Raw genomic sequence first — 25,393 nt, 5'->3', positions numbered from 1 at the left:
ACAAAAAACCCTGGACAGGTGAGGGTGTCTCCCGATCTAACGACAGCCCAGAAGAAAGAGGTAACTGAGATGATCGCCCAATATCAAGATGTATTCTCAACAAAGCCGGGTCGCACAACTGGGACATATCATCACATCATCACGAACCCTGGGGCCAGAGTAACAATGAGGCCCTACCGGGTGCCTGCAGCCAAAAGGGAGGAAATAAAAGCAGAAGTCAGGAAAATGCTGGAGATGGGGATCATTGAAGAATCTCACAGTCAGTGTTCCAGCCCAATAGTGTTGGTGCCCAAACCTGATGGCACCACGAGGTTCTGCAATGACTTCCGGCTACTAAATGAGATATCCCAGTTTGATGCCTACCCTATACCCAGCATAGATGAATTAGTAGACCGTCTGGGGAATGCCCGGTACTTAACGACCCTAGACTTGACAAAGGGGTACTGGCAGATTCCCCCAGCTGAAGATGCAAAGGAGAAGACGGCGTTCTCTACACCAGAGGGTCTTTTCCAGTATACGGTCCTTCCTTTTGGACTACATGGGGCCCCAGCTACCTTTCAGCGCCTCATGGACAAGTTATTACGCCCCCATGCCAGCTATGCTGCGGCCTACTTGGATGATGTGGTGATTCATACCCCAGACTGGGAAACCCACTTGAAGAAGGTGGGGGTGGTCCTTGATACCTTCAGGCGAGCTGGCCTTACGGCAAACCCTGTTAAGTGTTCTGTGGGGTTCACAGAGGCCAAATATCTTGGCTACGTGGTAGGAAAAGGTCTGGTGAAACCTCAACTGAACGAGTTAGAGGCCATCCAAAATTGGCCACGACCAAGTAGTAAGAAGCAGGTCCGAGCATTCCTAGGGGCGGTGGGGTATTACCACAAGGGCAAGTCCCCTAACGGACTTAGTGAAGGCCCGTGGTCCGGATCCAGTCAGATGGTCCGACGCAGCAGGGAGGGCATTTGCAGATCTACGGACTGCCCTCTGCAGTAACCCCCTATTGATAGCCCCGGATTTCACCAAGGAATTCATCCTTCAGACAGATGCATCCGAGGTGGGGCTAGGGGCTGTCCTGTCGCAGATGGCTGGGGAAGAGGAACACCCAATTCTCTACCTCAGCAGGAAACTCCTTTCGAGGGAACAAAAATACGCAGTGGTAGAGAGAGAATGCCTCGCCGAAAAATGGGCCATGGAAACGCTGCGTTACTACCTGCTGGGGCGCAGATTTGTCCTCCTGACCGACCATGCCGCTCTTCAATGGATGCAGCGGAACAAGGAGAAGAACACAAGGGTGACCAGGTGGTTCTTATCCCTCCAACCTTTCCAGTTCCGCATACAGCACAGAGCAGGGAGTCGCCATGGCAACGCCGATGGCTTATCACGTGTGCACTGTCTGGCGTCCCAAGCTGCCCAGTCCCTTGGTGTTGAGCAGGGAGGAGGGATACGTGATAGACCCAGACCAGTTGGGAACAGCAGAGTAGCAGAAGGGAGATATACTGGCCACTGGATAAGTAGTTTTCTGTTCCCTGAGTGACCAGAGCAGGGGCTGCTCCAGACTAATAGACCATCTGACTCCAATTAACCTGCTAAGAGTCAGGTGAGGCAGTTAAGCACCTGACACTAATTAAGGCCCCTCTGATGCTATAAAAGGGCTCACTCCAGTCAAGCCAGGGGGAGTCAGAGGAGAGGAAGTGTGTGAGAGAGGAACTGGGAGCAAGAGGTGTGCAAGAAGCTGAGAGTGAGTAGGCGTACTGCTGGAGGATGGAGAAGTACAAGCGTTATCAGACATCAGGAGGAAGGTCCGGTGGTGAGGACAAAGAAGGTGTTGGAAGGAGGCCATGGGGAAGTAGCCCAGGGAATTGTAGGTGTCGTGCAACTGTACCAGGAGGCACTCTAGACAGCTGCAGTCCACAGGGCCCTGGGCTGGAACCCAGAGTAGAGGGCGGGCCCGGGTTCCCCCTCATACCTCCCAACTCCTGATCAAACACAGGAGGAATTGACCTGGACTACAGCTTCTACCAGAGGGGAAGGTCTCTGGACTGTTTCCTGACCCACAGGGTGAATCTGTGAAGGAGCAAATCCGCCAATAAGGCGCAGGACTCACCAAGGTAGAGGAGGAACTTTGTCACACTCTTTTTTGACCCAAGGAATTAGCCAAAATTCAGGGTGTTGCAGGTTATTTCAGTTAGGAGGAGAAATTGATGGTGGAATCAGGTAATTCTTTGATGCACTCCTGTTTGTTTACCAAGAATGCACAAATTCCTGTTTCTCTGAGCACAGGAGGAATCAAACAGCAGGAGACAGTTTACTTGCTCACAATTCCAAGCCCCTTTCTAGCCAGCACACAACCCAAAAGCTCTCGCTTTCAGCTTTTCCTCAGGGTCACACGACCAGTGTTTCTATGGCTGTGTCTGGTGCTTCCTCCTCTCTCTACTTCTCCGGTCTTTCTGCCTCTCTTACAGACACACACAAACCTTCACAAAACAATGGCCAGCGAAACCCTTCAGCCCACACATGCCTTTGTCTTGGTGGAGGCTGCTGTTGTTTCAGCTCCCTAGCTCCATAAAGGAGTGGAGCTGCATCTTGCATTTATTCCAAATGAAGGGTGGCGGTTATACCCACCCCTTTCAACAAGGTTTAGCCTAACCCAGGCTGTTCTTTCAGCAGCCCCCATTGAGAGCAGGGCTAAACGCGGTACAAACACATAGCAAGACAGCCGGTGCCCTGGAGATCTCAGACAGATAAAAAGTGGGAGGGGAAACCGAGGCACAGAAAGGCTCAAAGACCTGCCTAAAGTCACTCAGCAGAATCCAGGGCTCCTGACACCCACTCCAGCTCCCTCTCCACTAGATCACCCTGCTGCGCTCCACGCCACTTGGGGGATCGCTTTGTTGATGAGGCAGGGCCTTGCTAGGGTGACCCGACAGCAAATGTGAAAAATCGGGATGGGGGTGGGGGGTAATAGGAGCCTATGTAAGAAAAAGACCCCAAAATTGGGACTGTTCCTATAAAATCGGGACCTCTGGTCACTCTAGGCCTCGCCTGTGCTCAGCCAATCTGTTCTCTCCCAGGAAGGGTTTCCCTGGCCGGTGCCCTGCTGCTGAGAAGATGCTGCCTCCGGAGAGCCTAACGCCGAGGCTCCCAGGCCCATCAGCCCCGGGCAGCACCGTGGTCGTGGGTGATAAGCGTGTGGGCAATAAGGGAGCCTGCTGAAGACTTTGTCAATTAGGGCCAACTCTCAGTGTATAGAAATTGGGTCGTGTCCCTTTAAATAGTTTGGGAGCCCTCTTTGTCTTCTATTGCTACAGTCTCTAGGTAGCTAGACCGGGTATAACCATAAAATATACCAGGCCTAGCTACCTATGCACACAGCCGCTCTGGGAGGGCTCTGGTGGCTCCAGACCCACTAGAGCTCTCAAACCTTGTAAAGGGATGGATACGACCCAATTCCTATATACTGCGGCTCTGAATTCAGATGGGGAGTTGAGGGAGCGAGGAGTCGGGATGGCACAAAATCTCCCATTTTCTCCTTCGGTGACAACATAGACACTGGCAGACTGTCCAGGGTCATGTTTTGCGCAGAGCTAAGTGGCAGCAGCGCGTCGGCGCCGTCCCCCACCGGCAGGGCTGGGCGCTGCAACCACTGCTAGGAGCCGCTAGAGCTACCAGAGGAGGCCAACACACGGTCTATGGGTCCGGCAGACTATGATGTGCGTTTGGGAGCATGACCTACCGGCACCTGAGCTAGCACCTATTTACATCACTGGTGATCTGGAGCAGCCTGCCTGTACCAGCCTCTTGGCAGGAGATGCCGTATTTGCTCCCCCTGTTCAATCCCTTCCCCGGAGCCCCCCAAAGCGGAGATTTGCTATTGGGAGAGCGTGGCGCATTCACAGGACTCATGGATCACTGGGATGCAGGTGGGGAAGGAGGTGGCTCATTCTCAACATTTCCAGATTGGGATTTCCCTCACATTTCGCCAGGATGGAGCTAGGACTCCCCGTCCGTTCAGCCATGTAGGGAGAGCAGCGTCATCGTTACCCCCTGATGCCTGTTCATAACACCCAGCATGTGAACCCTCAGTTTAGGGCCAACACTGGCTTCCCTGTCCCCAAAGTTCTCAGACAAAATATCCCAGGTGCTTGCAGAGTTCCACACCAGAGATGCCCTCCCCTCAACCTCGCCCCATAACAGAACCCATCCTGCTCCGCAGACCTTGTTGTCAACGTTACCAATGGAAGAATCCAAACACGGATATCCGGGAAGCAGTCAACGTGCCGTTGGTGAGCTGAGAGGAGCCGACCCATTGTAGGCTGGAGTGCATGGCCCTCGGGGAGCGCGTTGTGGAACACTCTGTATAGTGCTGCTTCTCTGATACACACAACCGTGAGCCTTTCACGTCTTCATTAAGGCAGAAAGGGGCCTGGTTATGTCTCTTGATGGCTCAGGGCTCCTCAGTCCAAGGCCAACGAACCAGCCCATTACCTGGACAGCCAAGTCAGCTGGGCAGTTGTCGCCTGCTTCCAGACTAGGAGTCTACGTGCCACTGCTGGAGCTTCTGACTGCAGATGGTGGAGCCAGGGATGTTTAGATCAAGGTGTAGGCCAGGGTTTGCAGTCCCACAAAGATTTCTCACCACCCTGAGTAGCAGATATCCCAGGAGATCAGCTCCTGGGAGACAGCCATCATCTTGAGCTGGATCCGGAAAACAGGCCCCTTCTGTGTTTGGGCTCACCTCGGAACCAGCATGGGTTCAAACCTGGCCTCCAGCCCCAAAGCACGTGTGGCGTCAAGGCAGAGTTGGGCTGGAGGTTCCCATTCACTCTATTCCTGACCAGTAACTGGTCCCAGAGCCTCCCAACTTCATGCTGCCCACTGGAGCCAACGTCAAAACTCTCCTTGACTTGAAGGGGTCAGGATTACCACGTGCTGGGTCCTGATGTTCCACCAAGGCCATTCCTCCTTCCCTTTGACTTGTTCTAGCCCACACAATCCCACAATGCAGACTGGGACGTGGGCCTGGCAAAGGGGGACGGCTCCCCCAAAATAAATCACGCGCATAAATCCACCTGGGCTAACAACACCCTTCTTCTTGGGAGCCAGGGGAGGCGGGGCAAAGGGCAGGGAAGGTCTGTTTTAAGGGAAACAGAACAACTTCAAACAGGATTTCAGCTGTTTGGAACAACAGGTTAGATCAAGCAGCCGGCTTCACAGGGAAGCAAACACAATGGGGATTAGGAGAAACTCTGTTCACACGGATGGCCCAGGGCCTTGGTAATGAGATACAGAGCCTTCCACCTCTAAGTTGCTGGCTGCAACCCAGACCCAGGGCACAATGGCGGAGGGGAAGTTTTCCAAAGGCACAGATAGGAGTGGGAGGCGCACAACTTCCACTGACTTCCTATGGGAGTTGGGCACCTGAAACCCCTTTTGTACCCTTGACAGTGGCTGCAATCAAAAGGCTGTTTTGGGAGGGATTTGGGAAATGTCGGCATTAACTTGATCCCTAAGTGACAGACTCAGGGGAGACGCTGATTGGACTAGAGTGGTTGTAGAGGCTGTCACTCCAGATGGGAGGTGGGGCAGCAGGACTAGGGGTTGGGGAATTGCGGCTGCACAATGGAAGAGCCCTTCTCCAATGCTTTCAGTCAGTGCCACAACTCACGTGAGCAAGGATTTGGCTCTTAAGCTGCTTGTTATTATGGGTTGTGAGACTATCCATCCCCTGACAAAACCCAGCCACCACATTCAAGCCAATGTCTCCTGCAGCAGTGAGTTGCACAGGTTGTGTGAGAAAATATTATCCCTTTTTTGTTCTAAATTGACCAGTCATTGACATTGTGGCAAGCCTTCAGGAAGGAGCCTACAAAGACCGAGATGAATGTACGCCTATAGGCGACCTGTTACCAGATATCCCAATTTTATAGGGACAGTCCCGATTTTGGGGGCTTTTTTTAATATAGGCTCCTATTACCCCCCACCCCCTGTGCCGATTTTTCACATTTGCTGTCTGGTCACCCTGCCTGTTACAAAAAGAACCACTGAAATGCACTCCTGCCTCCTGAATTGCTGGGACGGTAGCTTTAAGCAGGATGAGTGAGTGGTGTTCTTTCCGAGCCACTTTCACTAGGAGGGGAAAGGAATGTGGAGCCAGCTACTTGACGTCTGAACTCAGGCGAGAGAGCAAAGTGTCTGATGCAGGGCCCTGTTAAGACTTGTCTGCGTCTAATGCTTAGCACGCCTTTGGATGCAGAGCACACTCCAGCCACCCTCACCCCGCTGAGCTAGGCACTATTAGACCATTTGATTCCTCCTGTTCCCAGATGGCTGACCCCTCCCTGTCTGCCCAGACTTTCCAAATACAAGCCACTTTCAGGCAGAGATGGAGCCTGAAAAACATCAGCCCAAAAGGTAGAAGCTGTGAGCGACTGAAAACAGCAGGAGAGTGGAATGAAAACAGTTGTGCAACCTTTAATAGCCGCAGCTCCTCCCACTGCAGGGAGAATGGAGGGAGGTGGGACATGATTACCCAGCATGCAGTTTGGCCAGGATGCCCGGCCTAACAACCCAACACCCTTGCAAACATGCATGGTAGGTTCTTTAATGACCACACCTGGCCAGAAGCTCCCTTGTACATTTCATCCAAAAGACAGCACCTCCAGAAGAACAGCGCCCCCTAATGCCAGGTTTAGGCACCAACGTCACATAGCACGAATATACTTCGGGGCCGAGATGGTAAATTGAATTCCCACGACGTGTCCATTTCCCTTAGCCTGTTGCCCCAGCGTTCCCGTCGCTCCTTTGACACCGACAACAATGCAGGGCTTGTTTAAGCCTGTCAGCCCTGCAGTTATGCAGCAGGACTAGAGTTTATTCCAACCAGTGCGTTTGAAAATAGTGCTTTAACCTCAGGCATTTGCTTTAAGGAGATGTCGTGTCTCCCACTGCTCACCAGCGATCTCCCCATTCTCAGCCTTCTTCTAACTCTGCTCCGGCTGCTGCTGACCTCGCTGGTGCTCAGAATATCCTGCACCATGGGGACGGCTTTTCCCCTTCATCTCCTGTGTAATTTCCCACCCCCTGGTGCTCCTCCTTCTCCATCCTGTAGCTACATCTATATTTACTGCATCCGTTTTTTGCCATGGAAATGGCTGTCTCAAAATAATCATTATAGCTTCTCTGCAGGGATCAAAGGAGATAGGGATGGAGAGGGGAATACGGTGTTCTCTTAGTGGATGGATTTAAGGCCATTTCACAGTGCGCCGGTTCCCTTGTTGACAGATTCCCAACAGCGGCAATGGATTGTCTACCACAGGGATTGGATATCTGCCTACAAGAGAGGATCTAGCTCTACCAGCAATTGTCATCGTGCTAAGCTGGGACTGGGAGAGTCCCATGGGGATGGAGACCAGGAAGTATAGATAGAGGCCGGAATTATTGGGTGGGGTTCTCGGACCTGTGTTATGCAGGAGGTCAGATTACATGGTCATAATGGTTCCTTCTAGCCTTAAAATCTATGACCAAGGGGTCCATGGAGAATAAACCCTCCTCTTACTCCAAGGGTTGGTCTTTCCTGGCCAGGCCGATGGCCCAGTAGCTGGGGAGGGGGAGTGAGGTGGGGAATGCTTGTTCTACAGCTTTGTATAGCATACCTGCTCTGGGAGATAGTTAGAAGATGTCCGTCCATAAGGCTGGAAACACCCCCTGCACAATCACTGAACTCCCTTAAAGAAAAAACTTATTAGCTGGAAATTAGATGGCAGAGCTTCCAAAGCTTGCTGACGAAATAGCTATATATATAGAGAGAGACAGGGTGTCTGTGCTGTTCAACATCTTCGTTAATGATCTGGAAAAGGGAATGAACAGAGACATGGCCAAGTTTGCAGAAGATACAAAATGACGCAAGCTAGTTAAGTCCAAAGCTGACTGTCAAAGAGTTGCAAAGGGATCTCATAAAACTGAGTGACTGGGCCACAAAAAGGCAGATGAAATTCAACATCGATAAGTGCGAAGTCATGCACGTTGGAAAAAATAACCCCAGCTACAGGTATAGAATGATGGGTTTGGAATTAGCTGTTACCACTCAAGAAAAAGACCTTGGCGTCACTGTGAATAATTCTCTGAAAACATCTGCTCAATGAACAACAGCAGTCAGGAAGGCTAACAGAATGTTAAAAACTATTAGGAAAGGGATAAAACGTAAGACAGAAAATATCCTAATGCCACTATAGAAACCCAGGGTGCACCCACACCTTGAATACTGTGTTCAGCTCTGGTCACCCCATTTCAAAAAGGATGTAGTAGAACCGGCAAAGGTACAAAGAAGGGCAGCAAAGATGATCACGGGTACGGAACGGCTTTGATATAAGGAGAGGCTTTTCAGCTTACAAAAGAGATGATTTAGGAGGATATGGTAGAGTTCTATAAAATCATGAATGGTGTGGAGAAAGAATAGAGAAGTGTTATTTACCCAGTCTCACAACACAAAAAGCCATGGGGCACCTGATGAAATGAATAGGCAGCCGGGTTAATACAAACAAGAGGACGTACTTTTTCACACGTCACTCAGTGAACCTTGGAACTCATTGCCATGGGGATGTTGTGATGGCCAAAAGTATAACTGGGTTAAAAAAAGAACAAGGTAGGTTCATGGAGGATAGGTCCATGAATGGCTATTAGCCAAGATGATCAGGAATGCAACTCCATGCTTGGAGCGACGCTAAACCTCTGACTGCCAGAAGCCAGGAGGGGAAGCCAGGGGTGGATGACTCCAACTGCCCGGTTTTGTACACTCCCCCTGAAGCTCTGGTACTGGTCACTGGCAGAGACAGGCTACTGGGCTAGATGGACCAGCCCGGCCGTTCTTAGGAAGGACTGAGCCCCCAGACACACCATCTCTGCTGCACATGGAGTCAGGAGGACACGTTAGAGGGTTGTTTTGTTGGTGGTGGGGTTTGTTCCTTCACCCCCATAGGCAACTGTGCTCCACAATCCTGATGTTACCAGAAGAATACTTGAGAGAAGTTTAAGGATCCCTGCTTTCAAAGCAAGTTCGATTTCCCTGAATTAGGGTCTATCACCTATAGTGGCAGTAAAACAAGATATTTAAAGGGTGAACTAAAAGGATTTATTAACAAAGAAGATATACAGATATAAACCAGGTATACACCGATATAAAACAGCTCGGTGGTTTACCAAACAAATGGGCATTAAGCCAGACCCCCAACGAGAATAAATTGGCTACTGAACGAATAGTCTTAACGTTACAGTTAGACAACCAGAGTCCGGGGAAACTCCAGGACCACGCCACCAAGGGATCAGGACCCGCAGATGTCTGGAGCGGGTCACAATCGCCGGGAGGATTGCAGGCAGGTGGTTGATTTTCTCTTGAAGAGCCGTGCGACCCGAACACAGGAACACGGGCTGCCTCCCGGGCGGACAGCAACCTGTCACATTAGGTCAGTCCCTTATAGCCTGTCCTGTTACCAGGCGGATTACTTAGGACCACGTGACCCTTTCCCGCTCTTTTTGTCTGAGTTGCCCGCCTTTGCTCAGTTGCTGGGCAGGATTACATGAACATTAACCAATCGAAAACGGGACACTACAAAAAGGGCGCCAAAACCAAGCATGAAGATAGTGCCTCAGAATGGAGGGTAAAAGATTGCCCCGGGATGCCTGCTGCACCTGTGCCTGTGACAGTGCCCCGGAGGGAAGTCACCCTGGGAAGGAAGCTCATGAAGAAGGAGTTGCTGACCCTGAGCTATGGAGAAATGGGGCAGGGGGGGAGATTAGTGGGCGTGTGTGATCACTTACGGATGCTCTTGGAGCTTTGCAGTCCCACCCCTCCTGCATAATCGTACCAGGGGCGAGTTCCGTAGCAACCTCTCCGTGGCGCTTCTCGCCAGTCGATCTCAAAGTGCTGTACAAAGGTGGGCCCGGATCACTAGCCCCATTTTACAGAGGGGAAAACTGAGGCAAAAGGCAATGAGACGTGTCCACAATCACGCAGCAGCCTAGTGTCAGAGCCAGGAACAGAGCCCGGTCTCCTGCACCCCAGACCAGTGCTCTACCCACTAGGTCACACTGCCTCTCATGTTCTACTAATGTTACCTTGAACAAATCCATTTAAAATGTCACCCTTTTCAGGCCTGGTTCTTTTGAAACAACCCCCTTGGATGCTGCCTTCTCGCCCCCCTGCTGGGGTCGCTTTCTCTCTCTCTCTCTCTCTCTCTGCCATCTGCTGCTCTAATTAGTTCTCATCCCTGGGAAGTTTGTTTTCACCGGATTGCTTTGCCACCTCGCTGTTCCTGGAGAAGGCCTGCGTGGGAAGGGCGATTTACGCATCGCTGTTCCCATCCAAGCAGCCATTAAGCAGCATTCTTGGTTTGCTGCAGTGTCGGGTGCTTCAGAGAGACCCCAGAGGAACGGGGGTGGGAGGGAGGAAATGGAAATGACCCACGCGCTGCTCAGCTGGCAATGCAATCAGGGCCGGCTCTAACTTTTTTGCTGCCCCAAGCAGCAAAAAAAAGCGCCGCGCCGCCGAGACACCCCCCCCGAGCGCCGGAGCCCGTCCCACCCGCTGAGCGCTGCACCGCCAGAACCCCCCCCAAGCGCCGCCCCCCCCCCGCCGAGCGCCGCGCCCCCCATGCCGCGCTGCCAGAGCCCGCCCCCCGCCAAGCCGCTGGAACCCCCCCCCAAGCGCCGTGCGCCGCGCCGCCGGAGCACCCCTCCCCCGCAGAATGCCACACCGCGCTGCCCCCCCACCACCCCAAGATTGGCCGCCCCTTACCAGGTGCCGCCCCAAGCATGTGCTTGGTTGCCTGGTGCCGGCCCTGAATGCAATGGCTGGCCTCGTGTGTGATGAGTTTGGTGGGTCTCTGCCCAGTTCTCTGTGGACAGGGGCTGACATCACCAAATCCAGCCCACCTGGCAGGACTGGCCCCTCTCTTGCAGCGTCAAGAGAGCCCCTTGCCCCTGACTCTGAAACAGCCTGGATCATGGGGGCGCACATACACCCAGCCCCCGCTCTCACCTGCAGCTGCCTCTGGCCTGAGAAACAATATGCTGGGCAACAGGGGAACCCAGACGTTACCTGGCCATGGCTGTGAAGGAACACCTGTTTGCTGCAGACAGAGCTAGTGAATGAAGCCCGGAGGAGGTCTGGGCAGGGAATCACAGCTGTTCATCGCATGCCGATCTGGGTAACCTTCCTCCACTGCAAAAATCAATTTGCTCTCTAAAACCGGTCAGCGTGAAGTGCATGTTACAGCTACCATGGAAATGATCTTAGCCAGTTAGAGGGGGACCACACACACACCATAACCTGCTCACTGGTGGGACCACATGGGCTGCGTGTGGTCTGGAATCGCAGGCCCCAAGCAGGTGCAGTCAATTGCAGGATCAGCCCTTACTTAGTAATTGGTATGACTTCGTACCACACTCCTCATGCCAGCTACCTCTCTGGCTTAAAGACTGGACTCTTCATGGATTTAGCTTCATTAACGACATACCCTGTAATGAAATAATTATCACATAAGAGAAGGGAGATCACAACCTTGTGCATTAAACGCTGCACATTCACAAGCCAAAAATTGAGCGGCTTAATTAAAGAGACGTTGTCAGGTGTGAGATTATATACAGTAGTTGAAAAGCCCTTGCCTCTTTTACTAACAGCCACTTAGACTGGTCCAAGGGAGAGAATTTAAAGAGACACGTAAATTCAGCTCCCATCATTTCGGAAAAGAAACGCTTTTATAAAAGCCAAAAGCAACACGTTTTTTAAACATTCCAGTAAAACCAGCCATTTATATAACAACAAACTCCCCCCCACAGGGGCTGAAACACCGAGACTGCAGGGCCAAGAACCTGACAGGGACTTAGCAACAAAAATGATTGTCATTGTCCAAGGCCAGAGAAATAAAAGTAACTAAAGAGCATTTCCAGCGTCAAGGATAACGGGAGAGAGGAACCGCCAGACTGGATCAGTCTCACCATCCATCTTGTCCAATCAGGGGCACCAGAACAGGGGGTCCAGGGGAGGCTATAAAGTGGGAGGGCTATGTCCTGCAACTTTTTAGTGGCTGTAAGGGTGAGCGGCTATAAGGGTGATGGGGAGGAGGGGAGAGAGAGGAGTGAGCAGGGGCGGGGTCTTGGGGTAAGAGGTGGTGTGGGGGCGGGGCCTTGGGAGAAGGGGCAACTTGGGGGCGGGACCTCAGGGGTGGAGGCGGGGCCACGGTTTGGGTGCCGATGGCCCCCCCACTTTTAGGAAGCTTCTGCCCCTCCTGTGTCCAATATTTTGTTTCCAACAAAGGCCTGTACCAGGAGCGGGACAATGATGGGGAACATTTCCTCCTTGGATTCTGAATGTTTTCCCTGTTAATCACAGGCAACGTCTCTAGTAGGAGTGCTGTACGGCCCAGGAATACCCGTCAACTACACCAGCAAAGCACGCCTCGTGTGGCTGGAGCTGTCCCATAAAAGCTGCACTCTGTAAAGGGCCCCCTCCCCACGTGAAACAACATCTACCAGCGAACACAGATGTTTGTGAACAAGGGTCTGATGTTCAACCTCTTGAGGCGCGTAGGAAGGCGCAGCTCATTTGGTCTGGAAATAGTCTTTGTTCTCGACCTGAATGTCAGCGCTATTCAGAAATTGGAAAAACCAAACCAAGGCCAAAAGGTTCATTTTGCTCTGAAAGGTGGGTAAAGGCTACTGAAGAAACAGACGCTCCTGGTGATGCTAGACAGGGCTGTCCTTAGGGTTTATGGGGCCCTACGCAGTATTATTAAACTGCTCCCCTATGCCTGACTTGCTCTTAGCAACACAGACATAAGCTCACAGCATTGGAAAACTTGCCACATGCATGTGATTAAAAACAGTTGAAACAAACGAAGCCACTGTAATGTTGATGGACTCCGCTTGCACTAAAGAAGTAGCGCTATAAAAAAACCTCTGATTTATTGACAGAATGATGCGGAGAGTCACAGTTCCCCACAGAGACCCGACCCCCTACTCTCTCCCTCACGCAGCATGCGCCGTGCCGGTGCATTCGGCTCTGTGAATACCTTCTGCCTAGTAAGGAGACTGCAGCACATGCTGTGTGTGCCAGAGCTGACCCGCTCTTACCTGCTGTCCTGGTCATAGGTGCAGACTCCGTGGGACGGTGCTTCAGGGCTGGGAAAATTTACCCACTGGTGCTAAGCTCCCCTTCTCTACCCCCTTGCCCCCTCTCTCTCACGCATCGCGCATCACACAGGGAGTGATCCCCATAGGAAGGTACTGACTTACATTCCTCCTGTAGCTTCCACCGGTATAAATGTCCTGTGTAGCCGATCCCCCAGGACCCCAAACCACAGATACAACAGGGGTAGGCATGATGTAAGAACCCACATCGAATAGAACAGAACAGGGGCTGGGGTCCCATGCAGTACACACTGGACAGAAGATCCCCAAGTAATCCTTGCCCCGGCTGCCTCACTGGGGGCTTGCACCTGTCCCTGTTAGACAATGAGCACTTGTGACCACTGGGGAGTGAGTTTTATGGGACTCCCTCTCTGGGCCTGATCTACAGGGGGAGGAGCCTGCTCTAAGGCCCTCGTTACAGAGCTTTAGTTCTGCTGCTGCTTATAGCGCTGGAGGTGCCTGGTTCAAGCCCTGGTGTGTCGGCCGAAAGGGCAGCGCTCGTACACTCCCAACATCGAATGGAGGCGATGGGCAGTGAGGGTGTTCAGCACCGCACAGGATCAGGCCTTTGATTGTCTGCGGGGGGGGGGCTCTGAGATCCTCTGCTGAAATCTGCAACATCCAGCAAGTGCAAAACGTCGTTCAGCGTGTGACGTACGAAGCACTCCCGTTCTATTTACACACGGGACGAGGCCGGTTTGCCTTTCAGACACCGAAATCTAGACTAACAGAAGTATTGGGAGCATAAGCTTTCATGGGTAAGAACCTCACTTCTTCTTGCATCTAAAGAAGTGAGGTTTTTACCCACGGAAGTTTATGCTCCCTATACTTCTGTTAGTCTTAAAGGTGCCACAGGACCCTCTGTGGCTTTTTACAGATTCAGACTAACACGGCTCCCCCTCTGATACCAGAAATCTAGGTTAAACCCAGCTCCATTCAAACATTTCAATCACCAATAGATGCTTTTTCTCCCCGGCTGGTGTGCTAGATGAAGTGTGTAATTATCACACTTTGGTGGCGCAGCGAGACTGTTGCGATTCTGAACTGCAGAGGCAGCTAAGCTCTATCAAGGCAATTAGCGATGCCAGCCAGAGAAATATTAATGGGATGAAAATGGGATCAGCTCTTCTATAAATAAGAACACTGACTGATTGGTCCAGCCCTTGCCTGATGTTCTCCTGCGTACTGATGCGCTTCGGCGTTGTTTCAAAAGCAGGGACAGGGCTTGCCCTGAGCAGGGTTCATAGCACCGGGGGATCACACAATGCCAAGGATGGTTTAAAAAAGAAACAAAGATGCTCATTAAAAGTAAAAGCCAGCAGGCAAAGCTGCCTCCGTCTGGTATGATTCTCGACAGGAACAAGGCGGCCGAAGGTGCACACATTTCAGGCTCCTTTCCCTTTCCAGAGTTACTGTGGCCAAATGTAGAAAGCAGGGGGTTGTCTGTTAGTTAAGCTGTAATGCTGCAGAGGTCCTTTTGTTGGCATTAGCACACGCGTATGTAACACAGACAGACCCTGGGCGTCGGCAGGCAGGACTGACCCTGGGATCTCCGAAGCTTAGTGTATGAGCCTCTACAGCAGGGGTAGGCAACCTACGGCACGTGTGACAAAGGCGGCACGTGAGCTGATTTTCAGTGGCACTCACACTGCCCGGGTCCTGGCTACTGGCCCGGGGGGCTCTGCATTTTAATTTAATTTTAAATGAAGCTTTATTTACTTTACATACAACAATAGTTTAGTTATATATTATAGACTTATGAAAGAGACCTTCTAAAAACGTTAGAATGTATTACTGGCACGCGAAACCTTAAATCAGAGTGAATAACTGAAGACTCAGCACACCACTTCTGAAAGGTTGCCAATCCCTGCTCTACAGCATGAGCTAAAAGCCACGTGACTCTTCATAGAATCATAGAATATCAGGGTTGGAAGGGACCTCAGGAGGTATCTAGTCCAACCCCCTACTCAAAGCAGGACCAACCCCAACTAAATCATCCCAGCCAGGGCTTTGTCAAACCTGACCTTAAAAGCTTCTAAGGAAGGAGATTCCACCACCTCCCTAGGTAACCCATTCCAGTGCTTCACCACCCTCCTAGTGAAATAGTGTTTCCTAATATCCAACCTAAACCTCCCCCACTGCAACTTGAGATCATTGCTCCTTGTTCTGTCATCTGCCACCACTGAGAACAGTCTAGATCCATCCTCTTTGGAACCCCCTTTCAGGTAGTTGAAAGCAGCTATCAAATCCCCCCTCATTCTTTTCTTCTGCAGACTAAACAATCCCAGTTCCCTCAACCTCTCCTCATAAGTCATGTGCTCCAGCCCCCTAATCATTTTTGTTGCCCTCCGCTGGACTCTTTCCAATTTTTCCACATTCTTCTTGTAGTGTGGGGCCCAAAACTGGACACAGTATTCCAGATGAGGCCTCACCAATGTCGAATAGAGGGGAATGATCACGTCCCTCCATCTGCTGGCAATGCCCCTACTTATACAGCCCAGAATGCCATTAGCCTTCTTGGCAACAAGGGCACACTGTTGACTCATATCCAGTTTCTTGACCACTGTAACCCCTAGGTCCTTTTCTGCAGAACTGCTGCCTAGCCATTCGGTCCCTAGTCTGTAGCAGTGCATGGGATTCTTCCTTCCTAAGTGCAGGACTCTGCACTTGTCCTTGTTGAACCTCATTAGGTTTCTTTTGGCCCAATCCTCTAATTTATCTGTATCCGATCCCTACCCTCCAGAGTATCTACCTCTCCTCCCAGTTTAGTGTCATCTGCAAACTTGCTGAGAGTGCAGTCTCACTGTAGCAGACTCATTAATCTCTAAGTGGTCCAGGTGCCACTAGGGGGAACAGAGCACCACACCCAGCAGGAGTGGGTTACGCGCACGTACACACACATTGGTTCTAATTGCAAGGAATCTGCGGGGGGATGAATTTTTCATTAAAACCAGGACATTTCTTTATGCGTGCCCATGCAAACAAATCTATCTCAGCCAATCAGAATGGAGACATTCAATCTGGCCATATTGGTTGGCTTGCCAGTTGTTTCTATTTGGTTGTGATATATACGAGAAAGGCGCCCTTCTCTCCTGGCTATGCAGCTTCTGAGAATAAATGGATTCTCATTGTGAATTTAGATTCAGTCATCGAGAAAGACCCCTGAGCTATCCCCCGGCAGTTTCTGTGGATAGGAAGCAGATGCCAGTATAATCATTTTTGTATAACATCTCTGTGACCCAGGGACGCATTGGTGCCAATTGGCAGTGGGCACAGGGCATGCATATGGTTTAAGAGGGATCCCTGGATCAAATATCTGCATAATAGTTCACCTAAGTGTGGCACGTGAGGTCTCCACCATGAGCATAATCACTGAGAAATGTATGTATCGATAATCATTAAGGAATTATGTCTCCACACTAAAAATTATGCTCTTAAGATCTTGGAGTTAAGGCAGGTCACCAGGCAGTGGCATACCTCAGAAGTGTTCCTTTCAGGCAGGAAATAACTAAGACTTATCTCCTTGAGAGAGTAAATCTATAGGAAGAAACAAAGAGCAGGGGGTGTCCTATTTATAAATAAAGACATCAGATTACCCTGGAATATCTTGGAGTGCAATGGGACACACTGAATCCTTCACGTAAGACAAACTGACAGAACACATCCTCATAGAAGAAGGGTTCCAGCCAGCCCAGCTGTAAAGCACTGCAAGGATTTGGGGTGAGCAATACTTGGTTAGACAGATGAGTATCTTGTTAATTAACTCTAGGTTCTAGGATGCGTGTTATGATTCGATTCTATATGTAACCATGTGCTTCCAATACATCTACTTGGCAGCTCACTTGAACCTCCATGCTTTGTATGTGATTTCACTATCTCAGTGCTGTGTGTTCAGCAGACTGGTGATCCGCGGGGGGAATTGGTAAGCTGGGGTCTTTGGAACCAACGGATTGGTGAATAGTGCCAGCGTCCCAGGGCTAAACGCTCCGTGGAGATTCTCGGAGGGCAAGGAGGTTGGGGTGTGCAAATCACTAACCTTAGAGTGTCATTGGGGCCTGAAGGGAAGGGCTTGCGTTGCTAGTGGAGCTGATGCCTCGTGGACACTGACAAAGCTTCCTCACATGAAGGGCAGGGAGTAGTGAGGTGCCTCGCAACCCTGGGTTCCCTCAGGAGGCATCACAACCTCCCCAGGACGATTTGGCCACAGCCGGCTGTGAGAGAGGGAAAGGAATCCCAAAGCAGACAGAAGCAGTGTGAGCCGGTATAAGAATCTGGGGCCAGGGGGGTTCTAGGCTGCCAACACTTTTGCATTGCCAGCGGGAATTTCAGGCTGGGTTTCCACTGGGGGAGCCTGTGAAGCTGGGCGCTGGGTGAAGTTCCGGCCAGCAGGGCCTGAGGCAGGGTCCAGGTCGTGACTAGCAGGCAACAGCTTGTTGCTCAGACAAGGCCAGATAGGAAGCAGGACGTTATATATAGATATATATGGTCACCAGCCAATCAGGGTCAAGCTCATGTGGCCAATCAGGAAGCCGGTGGCAGAACCCTGGAAGCTGGCCTACCCCTGTCTGTGAATCCCCTGGTGATGGGATGAGTCAGCGAGGCACAATGGCCTAGGCTGCTTCCCGGGGAGCCAGCAGCCCTGGGTTTGAGACCAGGGTCCTGACCCGGCTCTATTGCTCTACTCTGCCCCAGCCTTCCTGGGTGACCCAGCGTAGGCTCCTAACTCCCATTGATTCCAGAGGACATTAGGAGCCTAAATACCACTGAGGCTCTGTGTTTAACCCGCTCTGCCTCAGTTCCCCATCTGTACAATGGGCGCAACAGCCCAGCCCTGGCTCACAGAGGTGTCATGGGGTAAATGCGTCACTGATTGTGCTTTGCTCAGGTGCTTCAGTGGCAGGAGCCAGAGAAGCAGGTCAGAGAATTGTTTCCTGTATAGAGCAATGCCCCGCCCCACTAGATTTCTGTGCCAGGCACTCTCCAGCAGCACGGAGCTCAGCCCTGCTGCCCCATTGCCAGAGCTGGGAGCTGGTACATTTATTTAGACGGGAGGAAGTTTTAATTGCAGATGTCAGCAGTGTAAACACAAACAGTAAGAGGCTTAGCGGGATCAAATAACCAGCCGCATTCACTTGAAACTAAGCTGGCCGTGTAGTTAGAGAGTCACTTGCGTAGTTATGCAAAAAGCAGCCGTGGGGAGCTCCGCGTTCCCGTGCCCATGGCTGGAGTGGGAGCGGCGTCTCTGGAGAGCAGATGGGAGAGCTGCTGTTGGAAGCGCTGCCTCTGGGGAAAATTAAGCTGAGCAATGACTGTCGGGGCTGGACAGCTCCTCAGATTTCACGCCCCCAGCAGGTATGGGCCTGATCACTACCTGGATGGGGGGACACAGCCAGGGAAGCTGCAGGAAGTGAGGCTGCCCCCCGTGCCAATGGCCGAGACTGAGGGAAGATATCAAAGAAACCCACCACAGCATAATTTAACTTCAAAACGGGGAACTACACAAAAATGAGGAGGCTAGTGAAATGGAAGAAAAAAAGGAGCCGTCACCAGAGTGAAATGCCTGCAAACTGCATGGAAATGTTTTAAAAACACCATAACAGAGGTTCAAACTAAATGTATACCCCAAATAAAAACAGCAAGAGGACCAAACAAAAAATGCCACCATGGCTAAACAGAGTCAAAGAGTCAGAGACAAAAAGACATCCTTTAAAAAATGGACGTTAAATCCTACTGATGGAAATAGGAAGGACCCTAAACTTGTTTGTGGGGGTGGATAGGGAAAGTTATCCCTAACCCTAGGGCTAGGCAAGTGTGTGAAGGCCTTTGTGCGCTATGTATCAATGGATTTAGGGCCACGCTATTTGGCTACTAAGAGAGAAACCAAACCATCTCTGGGAAATACAGCTGAGGTCCCAAGAAGTCAATTGTCCCCAAGAAACAAATCTGAATGAGACTTGTCACCTCCCTCGGCCCATCTGAGCTCCCGACCCACCCACAGACCCACTGACATCGGAGTCAACTGCCAGCAAACCCACGTCAGCCTGAGGGGTCACGGACGCTGCTTGATATAAATCTCCCCCAAAATTTTGTTACCTTTTCTGTGGCAGCAGGTTGGCTCCACTTCAGAGCCCCTGAAATTTGCACTGACACCAGGGTCCCCTTTTCCTCCCCAGGGGCTCCCCAGCAGCTCAGCTCCATCAGAACTGACGCTGGGTTTTGCACCATTCAACCCCTAAAAGAAAGCCCCCTATGTCAAAGCGCACAGGGGTTGCCCATCCCTGGCTGATTGCAGAGGAAGGGAAGTCTCAGAGTCTGCAGAGCTAGCATTGTCCTCTGAGTGTGCGGGCTGGTAGATCCCAAGCTCTGGGCCTCTGTAGTTCCAGCCCTGGAGTTTTTATGGGGTGGCTATCAAGCATGAGGTCCTCATTCCTTGCACCCCCAAAACTCCCATTGACTCAAGTAGATTTTTGGGTGTGCAAAGCAATACAGGATCGGACCAGAGAGAAACGAATAACACTCGCTCCTCACCCAAGCCGTGGTCCGGTGACTACAGGGGCGAAGGTCTGGGAACGAAAAGTGGGGAAAGGTTTCTGCAAAGCTCACATGCAAATGGCACGTGCCCACGCCCACCCCATCGCAGTCCGGCCCTTCGGGAGCGTCCCCACAGCTCAGACATCAGCGGGCATTTGGAAGTGCATTGTGGACAATGACAAGTGCAAATGAACGACGTCAAACAAGCCTTTCCACCTCTGCGATTGCCCCGGTAATGACAAACCAGGCACTTTTAGCCCCGGAGAAGTGGGACGACAGCCCGGTACACGAGCACAAAAGGCAGGTTCTCTGGTATCAAGGCAGCGTGAGTAACTCCATTGTTTGGCTGCACGGTGCAGGAGGAAGGGCCAGGCTCATGCTGCGTCATTAGTCCGCTTGCGTTTACAAGGGCTCTTCATGCCCAGGTGAGAGGAGCCTTCGCTCTCAGTTACCCACGCTGCCTCAGCCCTGCCCTGACGCCTCGTGTGCCAGCCCCGGGCTCCCCTGCTCCAGGGCCGAGCTCTCCCTCAGCGAACGTCTCTCCACAGGGCGTTGCCATGTCAGCAGAGCGGGATTGTGCAGACGGCCCGGCTTTGTCTAGGCAGACAGCAGCATCTCTCTGCACTTCCCGAGGAGGGAAACATTGCAAGTCAGAGCCTCAGTTGGTATAAACAAGCCTACGTCCCTACACCCGCTCTGGGCTTGGCCCCAAATCCACAAACAGCCCATGGCATAGGCTCCTGGGAGCACCCACAGGAACAAAAAATATGGGGGGCTCAGCACCCACCAGCCACTGGTGTTTGGTGGCACCCCCGATTAGATGATTGGGCGGCTGGGGCAGGGCAGAGAGCAGCGAGCAGGTGGGGGCCTGGGGTGGGGGAGGGAAAAGGCAGAGCGAGGGCGGGGCCTTGGGGGAAGAGGGCCATGCTGGATTCTCCATGGCTGACTGTTTTTCAATTGAGATGGGCTGTTTTTCGAAGAGATCTGCTCTAGGAATTGCTTTGGGCCCCTTCTCTGGCCTGTGCCACACGAGATGATCACAATGGTCCCTTCTGGTCTTGGTCTCTATGACTCGAATTTTCCTTCCGGCTCCCCACCATCATCCTCCAGCCAAGAGCAGACCCAGGGCAGCTTCCCCTCCTTCCGGCAACGCGAGCCGCTTGGAGTACATGCCCTCACTTGTGTTTAATTCCTGCCCACTGCACCGAGGCAAGAGAGCTCCTCCACATTGATCTACTCCTGCCCAGGAAGCACCTCCGGCCGGCAGAACTCAGGTCCCCTCCCTGGCAGACCCCTAGCCCCATGAACCTCTGCTGATGCCCCTCAATCCCACCCACAGCCGCCCCTGGGACCCCATGCACACCTCTATGCCAATGCATCTCCTCTTCATCTGCAGCCCCGCCTCTTATTCCAGCCCTAGAAACATTTCATTGTCTGCCCTGCCCAGGCCCGTCAACCTTGGGCGGACACACGGCTGCTAGACTAACTGGCTGGGCACCCCCACCGCCCAGACTGTCAAGCTGAAGAATGCCAGATTTCAATGGTAGCTTTGGGACGTGCATCAGCCCCCGAAGGAAACCAGCTGCCACCCCCAGACTCGTAACCTGTGGCAGCCGGCAGCCCTGCCAGATGAGAGCCCACATCTCCTGAAAGGCATTAAACCAGGTCCTTAAGCGTCTCACCGTACTGCAAAGGTCATGCTGGGTAACGGCACTGTGAACGGGCGAGATGCACCCCACGTGTTGTTATCCTAGATGGCACGAGGTTTCTCACCCCAAGGACATAAGAACGGCCATATTAGGTCAGACCAAAGGTCCATCTAACCCAGTATCCTGTCTTCCGACAGTGGACAGTGCCTCCTGTGCCAACCACGAGGCACGACCGCCCGCATCCTGGTCTCCGACACTGACTTTTAAATAGCTGAATGATCCTGTTGGGAAACATACTGGGGCAGCCCATGGGTGGAAATCGATTCCAATCCCTTCCCCTCCCCCGCTGGAATCGCTCGTCAGGGTGAACGAGCAGCGAGTACGTTCACGTCTCCAAAACCAAACGGTGGGAATACTCAGCATGGCCCACCCGCACTTCCCAGAATGCCGGGCACTCTGCAGGGTTTGCACGTGGGCTTCTTTGTCAGCTGCTCCATGAAACAACCCAGAGCAGAGTCCACATGTCAGCGCCATGCTCACAGCCAGTCACCATCCTGCCGAGCGTGGAGGCGTTCGCTCGCTGCCGGCACTCCGGTGTGGCCAGGGGTAGCAGGCCTCCTCTCCTCTGCCCTGCCCTGCCAATGGCCGCTGCAGTCCTGCCATGGTCTGGGTCTTCTCATACCTCCACCCTCCCCACACCTCATGGTTTGTGTCCGCCCCTTTTGGGAGGATAACGCCTATTCAGACTTTTCCCTGAGCCTCTAGACAGACTCTCTCTAGCACTTGGCTCCTTTCAGAGCCCAGTCCTGCCTGCTGCCCAGGGATGGTCCCAGTCCCGGTCGCTTCCCCTTCAGCCCAGCTTTCCTGACCTTTTCCCAGAGATTCCTCTCAGCAAACACTCCCAGGGCTGCCTCCCCTCTTCTGCCTTGAAACCTCCTCCTCTTCTACCCTTGGAGTAGCCATGCAGTCCTCTCCAGGTGGGTCTCATCACAAATTGCGCCTGACCCCTCATCCAGGTGCAACTAGATGCACTTATTGGGCTTTCTAGCGCCTCTTAACCTTTTCAGTGCTGGCGTGGGGGTTTCCCCCCATCACACCAAGATTTTCAAAAGTGGCTAGTGATGTTGGGGACCCAGTTTCAAAGGGACCTGGTTTTCAGCACTTCCTGACCATCAGACCTCCTTTCGGAGTCAGATTGGCTACCACAAAAATCAAGGCACCTAAAACCCCTAGATGTTTTTGCAAATCTTTTTCCAGGGCTTTATGGCAACATACTTTACAGGGATTTCAGCATTATCTGCTGTAACGAACCACAGCTCACTCCAAGTGAGTTAGACCTTTTATTCCTGCGCCGTAGCCAGTTGATCCAGGCTTGTCAGCAAGGGAACATTTCATAAAATGCTAACAAGCAGATCGATAACAAAGCACACGTGCAAAAGGTCCCCATAGAAATGCTCATTACTTTCAAGCTGCTGAACCAGTTTTCATCAACCATGGCTTATTTCTTTAGATCTCAGTGAGATCTACAAAGCAAACCAAGCACCGTTTCTGGCTGAAAGAGTTTTTTGGTTTATTGGAAAGGCTGAAGCTAACTTTCAAAATAACTAACTCTTGGCCGAGAGCCAGCAGTGAAAATTTGAGTTCCAGCGGAATGTGTGTAGGAGAAAGTTATAACCAGCTGACAAGGGGAGGTTTAGAACCTGGGGCTCACCCCTAAAGCACACCCTCTTTGTAGCTGCTGTAATGGACTCGGTTTTCATTTCCTCTTGCGAAGTGCTGAATCGCTACCACCTAATGCTCAATAACAACCTTAGTCACTTCCCCGAGTGACATAACGCAGCCGTACTTTCACCCAGCTTCTTGATCACACGCTGTGTTTCTCCGCTGGCCCCATTTGGTGGTGAACATTGGGATTTTCTGCCTCAGGCTGATCATTCACCCCGGCTCCTGCCGTGTGACTCTCAGCCGTGCAGTGCGATGCCAGGCCAGCCTGGATTGTCTCAGGAGGGTGATTCATGGCAGCGTATGATTTGTCCCCACGTGTAAATTAAGCTCACGGAGGACAGGAGTTTGGATCGGGAGCCTGGTTGGTTCGTTACCTTTTTCAGAACCTAGATCTGCCTTACAATGTGACTAACTTCCCTGGCTCAGGCTGTGTCATTGCTGCAGGAAATGGGAGTTGCGATTGCTTTGATAAACAGATATGCAGGGCTGGGTCCTCTCCTGCACTTACCCTGGGCAGCTGCCAGGCTGAAATCCTAAGTGGCCCTAAATCTCAATTCTCCCCTCTCCTTCAGATGCACCGGGACGAAAAGCAGCAATCTCTGCCACGTGATAGGCATAGGACACCATCATTCACCTTGCAAAGAACACCTTATCGTCCTTCAAGTCAGAGACCGCCAGTGGCCACGTCTGTCCAGCACCTAACACAAAGGAGCCCGGACCTGGCTGGCCTGGGGGTGATACTGCAATCACAAAGCTGTGGTTAATCAGGACAGTAGCCTTTCCCCCCAGACTTTAAAACTGCCGGCTGGATGAGAAACAGCCTTGTGAGCAGTGTGTGTGTGCGGTGGGGGGGTTGTGGTATGGTGGTCAGAACACAACACTGGAATCTATTCCCAGCTTCGCCACTGATTTGCGGTGTGACCCTGAGCCTGTCCTTAAACCTCTCTCCGTGGCCTTAGAAACAGGTATCGTGAGACTTATTTACTTCCCATGGGGATTAATGGTGCGTGTACAAAGCACATTGAGAACCACAGGTGAATGGGATTAGCAGGTGTTAGGAATTGCTCGAGTTTACCTTCAGCCTGACTCAAGGAAGCAGTGGGTTGTCTCTGTCAGCTGGCCAAAGCAGCAACCAAACTCTGGCACTGAATTATCATATGGGAAGCCCTCTGCGTTCTCCCCTCCATAACACTCCCCTCCTGCTGCTTGCTCCAGGTGAAGCGAGGGAAATGTCGGCTGGCTTCAAACTGGCCACGTCAGAGGGACAGAAATCGTTTTTAAAAGCAGCAGAACTTCTGTTCTGTATTCCTTCTATGGGCCATGTGAGCAGCATATCCGAGCACCTCCCACTCTCTGATGTGTTCCTCTTCACAACACAGGCCAGGGCTTTTATCCCCGTTTCCCAGGCAGGGAGCTGAGGCATGGAGAGACTAAGTGATATGCTCAAGGTCACACAGGCCATTTGTGGCGGAGCAGGCAACTGACCTCAGGTCTCCCAGGACCAAGCTAGTGTCTTCGAACCGTCCTTCCTCTGCTTTAGATTCCCATCCCCTGCCTTCCCCAGCAAAACTTTACATACAGACATAAGAGTGGCCACACTGGGTCAGAGCAATGGTCCATCTAGCCCAGTGTCCTGTCTCTGACCGTGGCCAATACCACGTGTCCCAGAGGGACTGAACAGAACAGGGCAATTCCAAATGATCCATCCCCTGTTGTCCAGTCCCAGCTTCTGACACTCAGAGCTTTAGGGACACCCAGAGCATGGGGCTGCGTCTCTGCCCACCTTGGCTAATAGCCATCGATGGGCCTAGCCTCCAGGAACTTAGCGAATTCTTTTTTGAACTCTGTTATACTTTCAGCCTTGATGGCAAGGAGTGCCACAGTTTGACTGTGTGCTGTGTGAAGAAATACTTCCCTGTGTTTGTTTTAAACCTGCTGCTTATCAATTTCATTGGGTGACTCCTGGTTCTTGTGTTATGTGGTGAGGTAAATAACACTTCCTGATTTACTTTCTCCACACCCAGAGAGCAAATGTAAAAAATCAGGACGGGGGTGGGGGGCAATAGGAGCCTCTATAAGAAAAAGCCCCCAAAATCAAGACTGTCCCTATAAAATCAGGACATCTGGTCACCCTACCTCCTATGGAAGCTGTTCCATCCCTCTGATCGGTTTTGTTGCCCTTCTCTGTCATTTTTCCAATTCTCAGATGTCTTTCTGAGATGGAGTGACCAGAACTGCAGGCGGTGTTCAAGGTGTGGGTGCATCCTGGATTGATATAGTGACAATATGATATTTACTGTCTTACTATC

Source organism: Trachemys scripta, chromosome 7 (genome assembly GCF_013100865.1).
Source record: "Trachemys scripta elegans isolate TJP31775 chromosome 7, CAS_Tse_1.0, whole genome shotgun sequence".
In the NCBI taxonomy this organism is placed as follows: Eukaryota; Metazoa; Chordata; order Testudines; family Emydidae; genus Trachemys; species Trachemys scripta.
The sequence above is the reverse complement of the archived record's forward strand: the minus strand, read 5'-3'. Positions refer to the sequence as shown.